Below are 11,520 nucleotides of genomic sequence, written 5' to 3' on the forward strand. Positions count from 1 at the left end.
ACGCAAATCGTCTGAATTCGAAAGGATGAAGTTCTAGTTTCTTTAATTTTACTCGAACTCGCTCCATCTCGATCAAATTTTCAATTAAGTGACGAGTCTTGATTATATAACTAAATTATGACGCAAATCGTCTGAATTCGGAAGGATGAAGTTCCAGTTTCTTCAATTTTACTCGAACTCGCTCCAGCTCAATCAAATTTTCAATTAAGTGACGAGTATTGATTATGTAACTAAATTATGACGCAAATCGTCTGACTTCAAAAGGATGAAGTTCCAGTTTCTTTAATTTTACTCGAACTCGCTCCAGCTCGATCAAATTTTCAATTAAGTGACGAGTCTTGATTATGTAACTAAATTATGATGCAAATCGTCTGAATTCGAAAGGATGAAGTTCCAGTTTCTTCAATTTTACTCGAACTTGTTCAAACTCGATCAAAACTTCAATTAAGTGACGAGTCTTGATTATGTAACTAAATTATGACCCACATCTCCTGAATTCTAAAGGATAAAGTTCCAGTTTCTTCAATTATACTCGAACTCGTTCCAACTCGATCAAATTTTCAATTAAGTGATGAGTCTTGATTATGTAACTAAATTTTGACGCAAATCGCCTGAATTAGAAAAGATGAAGTTCCAGTTTCTTCAATTTTACTCGAACTTGTTCAAACTCGATCAAATCTTCGATTAAGTGACGAGTATTGATTATGTAACTAAATTATGACGCAAATCGTCTGAATTCGAAAGGATGAGTCCAGTTTCTTTAATTTTACTCGAACTCGCTCCAGCTCGATCAAATTTTCAATTAAGTGATGAGTCTTGATTATGTAACTAAATTTTGATGCAAATCGACTGAATTCGAAAGGATGACGTTCTAGTTTCTTTAATTTTACTCGAACTCGTTCCAACTCGATCAAATTTTCATCATAAATACTCAAAATATTATCGATTTATTATAATTGAAATGACGAATTCTCAGTACTGTCATTTTTTTTATTTTTGAAACCAAACTACTAATTAATAATGAAATTATGTGCAAAGCTAGAACCTATGATCAAAATTTTAATCCGAATTGCGCTATTAAAACTGCCGAAAAGATATCATTGCAATTCCACTATAACATTTACTTTCAGATAACGTAAAATATTATGTAATTAAAGACCGACTTGATTGTGAGCGAGACCAGAAATTACCCCAACAGTTACAAATATTGTAGCTCTAATTTTAATTAAATTTGGGTAGCAATATAATTTTATTATACTCACAAAATAATCAAAGCTGCTTAAATTTTTATTATAATTTTTTATTATAACAAAATAATTTTATTATTTAATTTTCTTCAATTTTATTTACCCTTTTTATTGGTATTGGTCAACTGTAGTCAAAGCTGCTTAAATTTTTTTTATCGCAATATATAAATAAAAATAGAAAAAAAGACGCATGGCTTTGATGTCACCGATGGAAACAAGAACAATATCTTCCTCACTTCATCCCTATCTCTCGGTAAAACTCTATCTTCAGAATCTGGCTTTAGTGTCACCGATGTAAAGAAGAGTTTTCTCCCTAATCTAGATCTAGCGTATCTTCCTCACTTCATCCCCATCTCTATATTCGGTAAGAAAAAATTCTTCGGAATCTGATATAGCAGAAAATTAGGGGTTATTCAGAGAAGATTTTGTCTGCAATTTTGGAAACATTTTCAGCATCGCCGTAGGATGGAAATCTGATGTAAACAAGAATATTTTGACAAGGAATGGAAGAAGAACATCTAGTGGGAATAATCTCGGTCAATATTTTTTTCGATTTGAACCTTAACAATTTCATTTGGAGGGATGAAATCAAAAGAAAATCCTTTTGGGAGGGATTATTCCCGCTTGCTGTGAATCTGTCCGCCTATATAAAGAGCCCTAAACTGGTAAAGAAATTGCATCGAATTTCATCTTCATCTTACTTAGGTATGTTTTCTTCTGGATTTCTCTTCAGCTAGAAAGGGAACCCTAAGCTTGATTTTTTTTTTTAATTCCTAATTGGTTTAATTTTTGTTGACAGGGAACTTATCTGAATCAGATTGTGGTTTTCTTAAAGGTATAATTCTCAAATTTGATTTTACTTAATTACAATTCTGTAAATGCATTTTCGGTGTTTTTTATATCTTGGGTAAAATAGTTATAGGTTATGAATATTTTCTTTTGATACTATGGGTTTTACTCTTCATGGTTTTGTTGTGGATGGTTAATTCCCTAATGACCTAGATGTTATGTATGTTCAATTTGATTTTGATGTTACAATTGAGATGTGCTCATTATTTTCAGTCTTAATGTTTAAATTTCCATTGAGATGTGCTCATTATTTTCTCTCTTAGTATCAGGTGCAATTGTCGCAGCTGAAGCCGAAGAAAGCGAAGGCGAATAATACGTTTGGATTGAGTGAGTACTTCCATGTGGATAAGCCGAGGATAGAATGTTTGTCTTAGTTTATGTTTCTCGTATTGTTGTTATGTACGTATATTATCTTGTATGGAAGTCAGAATTAGGGAAAACTTAATGTATATGATCTTGTACAAAGTTAGTAGTATCCCGTACCATAGTTGGACATCTAGGTATTATGTTTGAGTTCTATATTTGGGTCAATCGTAAATATTCTTAATTATGTTCATGTATATGCAGTTTCTGATATGTCTACACACAAGAATTCGAGTTGGGATCCAGATCATGATGATGATGAGTATGCTGGCAATGAGACTGCAGCCTTGGAGGCTCTAGCCTTGCAGAATGGAGAAGAGGATAAAAGCGAAGATAGCGATGATGGTAGCTTCAGTTATGATAGCAGTAGCTCCAATTCTGATGATGAATCTTCTGAAAGTTATGAACATCTTGGTAATGTTAGACATGTTATACTAGCCTGATTTCTATTTTGTACTTAAATAAAATGAGCTTGCTCTTACACCAGATTTACTCTTATTGTGGGGTTTTAAACTATAAAAAGACATAGGGGATCCAAAGAATAAAATAAAGTCTAAAGAGAACAATGTTCGAGGTCTAACAAGGCTAAAGAATCTAAATAAAAATTGGAATGGCCAGAAACGTGTTATAGAATTTGATAAGTTGGGTCATTTTAAGGGGAAGTGCAAATCTGAAATTGCTAGTTACATGGGTGTAATAGTACGTCGAGACGTAGGTCTCAGGCACTTGAACTGGAAGAAAGTAAAGACAGAGTTGAGGGATAAGTTATTGGAAGAACTAGTGGTATGTGTATACTGATTCTATATTTAATGTTAATATTATATTTGTTACAAATTTTTTCTCTGCCATTAGCATCCAATTCGTATTTCGCAGCGGTTTTATGAAATTGAGGGGACTAGGAGAAATCGAATTATGAAGTACTTCGGTGAACATTTGTGCAATTCTAGAAGAAAACTGTATGTAAAGTTTATAGTGCCCAATTTGGGTAAACTTGTTAAACTCAATACAATTCCTAAACAATATCGTGTGTTGTTGAACCAAGAACAATTGACAACTTCGTAGAGTGGAGGCTGTCTTCTGAATGCAATGTTGTATATTACACGTTTTAGTATTATTATCAACATTAATTTCATTAACTAGTCTAAATTCTTTTTGCAGGTTTTTAAATATAGTGTTTTGAGAGTTCCATATGTTGATGTTAATATAGCATATTTGTTTGCAGTCTGGGTTGACAGGGAACTTATCTGAATCAGATTGTGGTTTTCTTAAAGGTATAATTCTCAAATTTGATTTTACTTAATTACAATTCTGTAAATGCATTTTCGGTGTTTTTTATATCTTGGGTAAAATAGTTATAGGTTATGAATATTTTCTTTTGATACTATGGGTTTTACTCTTCATGGTTTTGTTGTGGATGGTTAATTCCCTAATGACCTAGATGTTATGTATGTTCAATTTTATTTTGATGTTACAATTGAGATGTGCTCATTATTTTCAGTCTTAATGTGTAAATTTCCATTGAGATGTGCTCATTATTTTCTCTCTTAGTATCAGGTGCAATTGTCGCAGCTGAAGCCGAAGAAAGCGAAGGCGAATAATACGTTTGGATTGAGTGGGTACTTCCATGTGGATAAGCCGAGGATAAAATGTTTGTCTTAGTTTATGTTTCTCGTATTGTTGTTATGTATGTATATTATCTTGTATGGAAGTCAGAATTAGGGAAAACTTAATGTATAGGATCTTGTACAAAGTTAGTAGTATCACGTACCATAGTTGGACATCTAGGTATTATGTTTGAGTTCTATATTTGGGTCAATCGTAAATCTTCTTAATTATGTTCATGTATATGCAGTTTCTGATATGTCTACACACAAGAATTCGAGTTGGGAGACAGATCATGATGATGATGAGTATGCTGGCAATGAGACTGCAGCCTTGGAGGCTCTAGCCTTGCAGAATGGAGAAGAGGATGAAAGCGAAGATAGCGATGATGGTAGATTCAGTTATGATAGCAGTAGATCCAATTCTGATGATGAATCTTCTGAAATTTATGAACATCTTGGTAATGTTAGACATGTTATACTAGCCTGATTTCTATTTTGTACTTAAATAAAATGAGCTTGCTCTTACACCAGATTTACTCTTATTGTGGGGTTTTAAACTATAAAAAGACATAGGGGATCCAAAGAATAAAATAGAGTCTAAAGAGAACAATGTTCGAAGTCTAACAAGGCTAAAGAAGCTAAATAAAAATTGGAATGGCCAGAAACGTGTTATAGAATTTGATAAGTTGGTTCATTTTAAGGGGAAGTGCAAATCTGAAATTGCTAGTTACATGGGTGTAATAGTACGTCGAGACGTAGGTCTCAGGCACTTGAACTGGAAGAAAGTAAAGACAGAGTTGAGGGATAAGTTATTGGAAGAACTAGTGGTATGTGTATATTGATTCTATATTTAATGTTAATATTATATTTGTTACAAATTTTTGCTCCGCCATTAACATCCAATTCGTATTTCGCAGCGGTTTTATGAAATTGAGGGGACTAGGAGAAATCGAATTATGAAGTACTTCGGTGAACATTTGTGCAATTCTAGAAGAAAACTGTATGTAAAGTTTATAGTGCCCAATTTGGGTAAACTTGTTAAACTCAATACAATTCCTAAACAATATCGTGTGTTGTTGAACCAAGAACAATTGACAACTTCGTAGAGTGGAGGCTGTCTTCTGAATGCAAGGTTGCATATTACACGTTTTAGTAATATTATCAATATTAATTTTATTAACTAGTCTAAATTCTTTTTGCAGGTTTTTAAATATAGTGTTTTGAGAGTTCCATATGTTGATGTTAATATAGCATATTTGTTTGCAGTCTGGAAAAAACAAACAAAAATCTCTTGCATCTGCCACTTAACTCTCCGAACGAATCTCAACTAAAAGACGAACTTTCAACGGTATGTCCTTTTCGCAGGTATTTAAACCCTTGGATTTTGATAGTTGAATTTGTTGATGTCAATATAGCATATATGTTTTGCAGATTGGCAAATACAAACTGGCTCATGCTTCATTGAGAAACGTCATTGCATTGGGTATGGTTCTTCCATCGGGGCCAGGTCAGTTAGTACATGGAGATGCACTCAAGGATGATTGTGTAAGAGTATCGGTTGAAAAGTCGATATTCAAAAATCATTGTTTGTCAGTCCCATCTACTTATCTCAAAACAGTAGAGGATGCTGAAGGATCTGTTGTACCTTGGCCAAAAGAGTTTGTGATCTCTTGCTCTACTATAAGTTTCTTTATTCCTTAATTTAGTCTATCTATTTAAAAAAATATGCTTGTGTAGCTATAACTGTTAACATGGTTTGAGGCAGTTACTAGAGAACATTTAAGTTTTTACCTTATGCATCCTGAGCATATAACTGTTAACATGGTTTGTTGCCTTATACGTCCACTTGCTTGTTGCAGGGCCTGCTACTTTCAGACACTGATGAGCATGATGCTGACCTAAAAACTAAGAAGAGAAAGAAGAAGAAACCTTCATATACGAAGAGTGGGGAATTGAATTATAGGAGATCCATCAAGAGACTCAAGATTGCAGCCTAATTATTAAGAGAAATAGTCGTAGACTGTAGGATTTGGGTGTTTAAACTTTAAAGTCTCCCTCTGAAATTTTGTTATCTTAAGGTTACTGCACAATTATCAGATATTAAGACGTTTATCATATTGTGAATAAAAATTATTTTGGTTCAATTCTAATTGTAGTCTTGGTTAATTTTTTATGGATGGTTATTTAGGTGAGTTTTGCTACAAATAATAAAAGAGGGGGCCAATAGGTCCCTGAAGATAAATTGAGCGATAAAAATTGCAATTTTTTCGAGTGACTAAAAGCTAATATTTTCCACGTTGAATACGTTTTTTGTCATTTTATAAAGGTTATCGCCATGGTTTTTGGTATCATATGTGTCCAAAAGGTGAACAATAGCTACATTCAAAACACTTGATGTGTCTTTCGAAAAAATTTAGCCACGGTGCTACAAATTTTTAGTAGCCATAACTTAATAATTGGCCATGTAAAATGTTTATCATGTGTCCAAAAATATGGATGGCCATGGTACCATAGATTAAACGTGACTACAAATCATGTATTAGCCATGTTAAATTATTTTTCGTGTGTCCAAATGATAGAGATGGCCATGGTTGAGAAAAATTAGTGTGACTGCAACTTATGAATTGGCCATGATAAAATGAATTTTGCGTGTCCAATTGATGACAAAGGCCACGGCTATAATAAAATTCACGTGACTTTAAGGTAAACTTTATCCACATATAATTAAATCATGTGTCTATAAGGATCCTATGGCCATGGTGATAGTGAAAATGCTTAACTACAAAAAAAATATTGAGTACCATATAGACACGGTTTTAGAGTTATGGCCATGGTAAATCATATTTTATAGCCACTCAAAGTTTATGTAGCCATAGGGATACCTTTTTGTCTCGGCACCTGATGGCACATTTTTGGAGTAAAAAAAATCCATGACCAAAAGCCTATGGACACGGTGATTAAGTGTGGCCAATGTAAAGATTTGTACTAGTGAAAAGCAATCCATATTCATCGTTAGATGCAAAACTGATTTAGATTCAAGCTAATATTTCTCAACCGTTAGATCTAAAACTTAGCTTGTCACACACACTTGGGTAGACGTTTACTGGGTTTGTGAAAACCATGCCCAAATGTGTACGTGTATGTTGGTTCAACATAGTAACCGAAAAGGTTAACCATATGAGCATTTCATATTAACCTTGTTCTTCTTCACCATAACTAGTTCAACTGACTCAAATGAACTAGTTAGAGAGTTTTTCAATTTCTATGAGATCTGATGTAACTACACAAGACACAATTGAAACAAAGATGATTCGATTCGATTGAATCGTTTCATGAAATTTATAGCCACGGTTTTCATACTGCATTCCTTAGTAATTTAAGTTTCATGTTCAGAGCACATCTATAGATCATAACCACTTAAGCTCGCAAACAAGTTCGCGGACTTAAGGTAACCAGCAGAGTTTTCCAAACTCAGCAGAATATCTCGGCAAGGAGACTTCCGCCAGTTCGCGGACTAAACACGCAAACGAGTTTTTGGAAATCCCAGCAGAAATTCTCGGCAAGAGAACTTCTATCAGTTCGCGGACTTGGCAAAGCCAATTCCTCCGGTTTCTCTCAATCAACAAAGTTCGAAAACTTCGGATTAAGGAATAAGACTTATGCACATATGTGTTACCACATAATGCTTATATCCATCATTGGTCATATAGACCTAAACTCTCATTCCAACCATTTAAACATTCTCAAAGAGGACGTTATTCAGTCGTTATTCACAGACTTTCTCGTCAGATCAATTTCCAAAGTAATTGAAACTTTTCATGGCTTTCGTCACTAGGTGAAGATAAACCCGATCAAAGAGAAACGCTTTACCAACACATGATTTCGAGAAAAAGGTAAGTAGAGTATACTCAGCTCGAAATGTCAAATGTGTATGATCTAGTCTATATAGCATACGACTTTTGTCTCATAAGAAGTAGGAGATACAATAGATAGACTTTTGAGTGATAAATAAGTTCAAGTCTCCACATACCTTTTTGTTGATGAAGTTCCACGGTTCCTTGAGTAGATCTTCGTCGTTGTATGATGAATCGCCATGAAGTCCTTGAGCTCAACTACACTTTTCTATCCTAGTCTGAGACTTATCTATAATAGACTAGAAATCAAGACTCATAGTTTTGATCACTAACATTGAAAAAAATGCTTGATATAACAACGCATGCGAGGTAGACCGAGCTATGCTCTAAAAATCTCCCCCTTTGTCAATTTTAGTGACAAAATTATTAATACATATGGAATACAAAAAAAGATAAACTTTAGCGGCTCATATTCCATAGTCTAATCTTCAACTTTACTTGAAATCTTCGTCCTTCCAAGTACTCCAATGATCCAAAGGTTGTAAGTTTAGCACCACCGTTGTTGAAGATCCGTAGCTATAACAATGAGAGAAATCGATATCCTCGATCATCATTATACAGTGACATAGTATTATTATGTAACATCAAAGTCCAATTGCATCACGACTTTAACAATAATACTATGGTGATATGTATCACTCCCCCTTAGTTAATACTCCATATCGATTATGGAAACCACTCCCCCTTACACAATGATCCGAAAACCATATGTATTTTTAGTGTGAACTACATTATTTCTCCCCCTTTTTGTCAATAAAATTGGCAAAGGTAAAAGAACAGGATCATAATGAAATTTCCACAAGAGATATTTCATAGACTAAAAGAAAAATACATACAAACTTAATTTATATGCAAACATAAAGCCGAAGTAAATGCATTCATCAAGGAGTTTTAAGATACAAGATATCCCTAATAAAATTCCACAGCCGCACACCCCGCAAGATATTACCATTAAGCACAAGTTCAAAATAACTCTCCCCCATTTGATGTCATCCCCAAAAGAACAACAAGAGCGACCTTATTTTCGAAAGAAAAGAAGGATTTTTAATTGGACAAGAAAAACCATGGGAATGATTTTCTATATATATCCAAAACTCAACTAAATTAATCACAAGTAAACCCATGATTAATTTAATTGGAATATGCAACTAAATCAAACCACAAAAGTGATCAATTTAATTGATTGTGCTCAACATAAGTAAAATTACGGAGCTACGTCTAAGCCAATCATACGGAGATGACTAACTTAACCGTTCAAATACTCAACATAAGGAAGACCTTACGGAATATACGACTACATTAACCAATAGAACATGATTAGTATAGCCGTTCATATACTCAACACAAGAACTTGTGGAATATATGAAAACTCAACTAGATTAATTACAAGAGAACCTATAATTAATCTAATCGGAGTACACAACCAAACTAATCACCGAAGTAATCAATTTAATCGTCAAAAGATTTGCTCGACAAAAGAATACTTTCGGAGCAAATAACTAAATAACCAATCAAGATGATTAATTTAGTTCAAGAATGCTCAACATATAGCATCTCACGGAACAACCAAAAAAGTCAAAATTAATCGACTTAGTTGTATCGTGCTCAACATGAGACACACAATGGAGCCTTCACGGTAATACATAACAAAATGGATCATACAAGTATCTATTCTATTTTCCATCACTATATGCATAAAGACATAATAGACTTTATCCTTGTCTTACAAAAGATTTCTTCCTATTTTCCATCAAATAAATGACTGCATAGGCATAACTTTTATATTTGTCAAAAGTCCATTCGTCCTTTCATCAATACGAATATCAATTTATGAACGACTTTACTTTTGACAAAATATGGGACCTTCAAGTTTACGAACGCAAACAATACATATCCCATAAAAATATTGCAATAATATCATCCTCCAAATATTTTTAAAATTTAAAACAAATTAACCTAAAAAATAATACAAGAAGATGAAAACAAAAATAGCTATGTGTAGTCACAATCTTCGCTATTCAAAACGCTAGTTATTCTTCCAACTAAACCAAAAAGAAGGCATACTAGGCAACAAACTGAAACCAATATCAGACGAAAAAAAAAATCATTTCTGCAACCAGGGATTGAACATGAATGAGTTCCTCGGTTGCCATCCTTAGTTCGCCTTTTAGGTAATCAAGGTTCCTTGTTGAAATACTGATTTGTTCTCGTACGACCTTAAAATCTCCAAGAAGATTTCCTACCATTTGTGAAGAAATTTGTACTGGGTTCGCGGACTTGGCAAAGCCAAATCCTCCGGTTTCTCTCAATCAACAAAGTTCGAAAACTTCGGATTAAAGAATATGACTTATGCACATATGTGTTACCACACAATGCTTATATCCATCATTGGTTATATATACCTAAACTCTCATTCCAACCATTGAAACATTCTCAGAGGACGTTATTCAGTCGTTATTCACAGACTTTCTCGTCAGATCAATTTCCAAAGTAATTGAAACTTTTAATTACTTTCGTCACTAGGTGAAGATAAACCTGATCAAACCGAAACGCTTTACCAACACATGATTTCGAGAAAAAGATAAGTAAAGTATACTCTGCTCGAAATGTCAAATGTGTATGATCTATTCTATACAACATACTACTTTTGTCTCATAAGAAGTAGGAGATAGAATAAATAGACTTTTGAGTGATATATAAGTTCAAGTCTCCACATACCTTTTTGTTGATGAAGTTCCACGGTTCCTTGAGTAGATCTTCGTCGTTGTATGATGAATCTCCATGAAGTCCTTGATCTCAACTACACTTTTATATCCTAGTCCGAGACTTAGCTATAATAGACTAGAAATCAAGACTCATAGTTTTGATCACTAAATTTGACAAACATGCTTGATATAGCAACGCATGCGAGGTCGACCGAGCTTTGCTCTAACACATGTTTTCGTGAAAAGTCATCAAGGTCAGTGTCGGAACCAAGTTTTTGAAGAATCCGGTGCAAAAATTCTTGGCGGGGTGCAAAATGGGCTTAAGAGACCATTTTACCGACAAGAAACCAAAAATAGTTATGATTAAAAAAAATTTTGAGCACGACCTCATTTTGGATGTGTTAGAGCATTTCTCGGTCGAACTCGCAACTATTTCTATCACAAGCTTGTTTATCAAGTTTAGTTGATCAAAACTATATACTTGATTTCTAGTCTCGCTATGTCTCGGATTAAGATAGAATGTGTAGCTGAGATTTATACTTCACGACGTTCACCAATTAAAGAAGAAGATCTACTGAGGATATTGGAGGAACTTTATCAACAAAATTTATATGGAGACGAAAACTTATCTATCACTCAGAAGTCTATTATATTCTATCTTTTAATGAGACTAAGTCGGATATCTATATAGACTTTTACATTATACACATGTGATATTTCGAGCTGAGTTTATCTCGCTTATCTATTCTCGAAATACATCATGGAAGATTTTTGCTTTAGCTATGTTCATCATATTCTTGACGAGTTTTGTTGGAAACAATTTATTTGCTGGAACTAA

This window comes from Papaver somniferum, chromosome 11 (genome assembly GCF_003573695.1).
Source record: "Papaver somniferum cultivar HN1 chromosome 11, ASM357369v1, whole genome shotgun sequence".
NCBI classification, from domain to species: Eukaryota; Viridiplantae; Streptophyta; class Magnoliopsida; order Ranunculales; family Papaveraceae; genus Papaver; species Papaver somniferum.